Here is a 3130-nt window from a genome sequence, read left to right on the forward strand (position 1 = left end):
AGGGTCCCCCTGGTTCTCGGGGTCCCCCCCACTCTTGGGGTCCCCCCTCAATTATGGGGGACGTGGGGTTTCCTCCTGCTCCTTGGGGGTCACCACAGATGCTCAGGGTCCCCCTAATTCTTGGGGTCCCCCCCATTATGGGGGCGCCCCCCTAATTATGGGGGTCTTGGGGTATCCTCCTGCCCCCTCTGGGTCACTACAGATCCTCAGGGTCCCCCTGATTCTTGGGGTCCCCCCCCTTATTGGGGTCCCCCCTCAATTTTGGGCTTCTTGGGTTTTCCTCCTGCACTTTGGGGGTCACCACAGATGCTCAGGTTCCTCTGGGTTCTTGGGGTCCCCCCCATTCTTGGGGTCCCCCCTCAATTATGGGGGTTTCGAGGCTTCCTCCTGCTGCTTGGGGGTCACCACAGATGCTCAGGTTCCTCCTGGTTCTCGGGGTCCCCCCATTCTTGGGGCCCCCCCCAAATTATGGGGGTCTAGGGGTTTCCTCCTGCCCCCTCCAGGTCACTACAGCCCCTCAGGGTCCCCCTGATTCTCGGGGTCCCCCCCATTCTTGGGGTCCCCCCTCAATTATGAGGGTCTCGGGGTTTCCTCCTGCTCCTTGGGGGTCACCACAGATGCTCAGGGTCCCCCTAATTCTTGGGGTCCCCCCCATTATGGGGGCGCCCCCCTAATTATGGGGGTCTTGGGGTATCCTCCTGCCCCCTCTGGGTCACTACAGATCCTCAGGGTCCCCCTGATTCTTGGGGTCCCCCCCCTTATTGGGGTCCCCCCTCAATTTTGGGCTTCTTGGGTTTTCCTCCTGCACTTTGGGGGTCACCACAGATGCTCAGGTTCCTCCTGGTTCTCGGGGTCCCCTCCACTTTTGGGGTCCCCCCTCAATTATGGGGGTTTCGAGGTTTGCTCCTGCTGCTTGGGGGTCACCACAGATGCTCAGGTTCCTCCTGGTTCTCGGGGTCCCCCCATTCTTGGGCCCCCCCCCAAACTATGGGGGTCTAGGGGTTTCCTCCTGCCCCCTCCAGGTCACTACAGCCCCTCAGGGTCCCCCTGATTCTCGGGGTCCCCCCCATTCTTGGGGTCCCCCCTCAATTATGAGGGTCTCAGGGTTTCCTCCTGCTCCTTGGGGGTCACCAGAGATGCTCAGATTCCTCCTGGTTCTCGGGGTCCCCCCATTCTTGGGGCCCCCCCCAAATTATGGGGGTCTAGGGGTTTCCTCCTGCCCCCTCCAGGTCACTACAGCCCCTCAGGGTCCCCCTGATTCTCGGGGTCCCCCCCATTCTTGGGGTCCCCCCTCAATTATGGGGGTTTCGAGGCTTCCTCCTGCTGCTTGGGGGTCACCACAGATGCTCAGGTTCCTCTGGGTTCTTGGGGTCCCCCCCATTCTTGGGGTCCCCCCTCAATTATGGGGGTTTCGAGGCTTCCTCCTGCTGCTTGGGGGTCACCACAGATGCTCAGGTTCCTCTGGGTTCTTGGGGTCCCCCCCATTCTTGGGGTCCCCCCTCAATTATGGGGGTTTCGAGGCTTCCTCCTGCTGCTTGGGGGTCACCACAGATGCTCAGGTTCCTCTGGGTTCTTGGGGTCCCCCCCATTCTTGGGGTCCCCCCTCAATTATGGGGGTTTCGAGGCTTCCTCCTGCTGCTTGGGGGTCACCACAGATGCTCAGGTTCCTCTGGGTTCTTGGGGTCCCCCCCATTCTTGGGGTCCCCCCTCAATTATGGGGGTTTCGAGGCTTCCTCCTGCTGCTTGGGGGTCACCACAGATGCTCAGGTTCCTCTGGGTTCTTGGGGTCCCCCCCATTCTTGGGGTCCCCCCTCAATTATGGGGGTTTCGAGGCTTCCTCCTGCTGCTTGGGGGTCACCACAGATGCTCAGGTTCCTCTGGGTTCTTGGGGTCCCCCCCATTCTTGGGGTCCCCCCTCAATTATGGGGGTTTCGAGGCTTCCTCCTGCTGCTTGGGGGTCACCACAGATGCTCAGGTTCCTCTGGGTTCTTGGGGTCCCCCCCATTCTTGGGGTCCCCCCTCAATTATGGGGGTTTCGAGGCTTCCTCCTGCTGCTTGGGGGTCACCACAGATGCTCAGGTTCCTCCTGGTTCTCGGGGTCCCCCCATTCTTGGGCCCCCCCCCAAACTATGGGGGTCTAGGGGTTTCCTCCTGCCCCCTCCAGGTCACTACAGCCCCTCAGGGTCCCCCTGATTCTCGGGGTCCCCCCCATTCTTGGGGTCCCCCCTCAATTATGGGGGTCTCGGGGTTTCCTCCTGCTCCTTGGGGGTCACCACAGATGCTCAGGTTCCTCCTGGTTCTCGGGGTCCCCTCCACTTTTGGGGTCCCCCCTCAATTATGGGGGTCTTAGAGTTTCCCCTTGCCCCCTCTGGGTCACTAGAGGTCATCAGGGTCCCCCTAGTTCTCGGGGTCCCCCCCACTATTGGGGTCCCCCCTCAATTATGGGGGACGTGGGGTTTCCTCCTGCTCCTTGGGGGTCACCACAGATGCTCAGGTTCCTCCTGATTCTTGGGGTTCCCCCCATTATGGGGGAGCCCCCCTAATTATGGGGGTCTTGGGGTATCTTCCTGCCTCCTCTGGGTCACTATGGGTCCTCAGGGTCGCCCTAGTTCTTGGGGTCCCCCCCTCAATTATGGGGGTCTTGGGGTTTCCTCCTGCCCCCTCCAGGTCCCTATAGATCCTTAGGGTCCCCCCCAGTTTTTGGGGTTCCCCCCAATTATGGGGTTCTGAGGGTTTTCTCCAGCCCCCTGGGTGTCACCACGGCGGCTCAGGGTCCCCAGAGATACTGGGGGGGCCCCTCCAAGCTTTTGGGGTCCCTTCTTGACCCCTGGGGTCCCCCTGACTTTTGGGGATCCTTAAGGCTGCTGAGTCCTGCCTGGAATTTTGGGATTCCCACCTTCAGGATCACTTAAAACCCCTCAAATTATGAAGATCTGTGGGGTTTGGGGTCTCTCGTGGGGTTTTGGGGTCTCCCGTGGGTTTTGGGGTCCCCCCATGGGTATTTTTCCCCCCCAAACCAGGGCCGGGGAGCCCCCCGAGGAGCCGGAGGAGGAATGGGAAGCCTCGGAGCGGGAGCGGCTGCGGGATTTGGAGGAAAGAGACGCTTTTGCCGAGAGGCTGCGACGCCGCG

General features: G+C 61.4%; 1 protein-coding gene across 1 annotated transcript in view; it reads left to right on the forward strand.

Annotated features, from left to right (window-relative positions):
* Positions 1-3130, forward strand: part of LOC106898700 (putative pre-mRNA-splicing factor ATP-dependent RNA helicase DHX16) — a gene marked incomplete at its 3' end in the record, with an annotated part of 22558 nt that overhangs the window by 1056 nt on the left and 18372 nt on the right. The gene's annotated exons all lie outside the window — the stretch shown is intronic.

This window comes from Calidris pugnax, unplaced genomic scaffold (genome assembly GCF_001431845.1).
Source record: "Calidris pugnax isolate Ruff unplaced genomic scaffold, ASM143184v1 scaffold548, whole genome shotgun sequence".
NCBI classification, from domain to species: domain Eukaryota; kingdom Metazoa; phylum Chordata; class Aves; order Charadriiformes; family Scolopacidae; genus Calidris; species Calidris pugnax.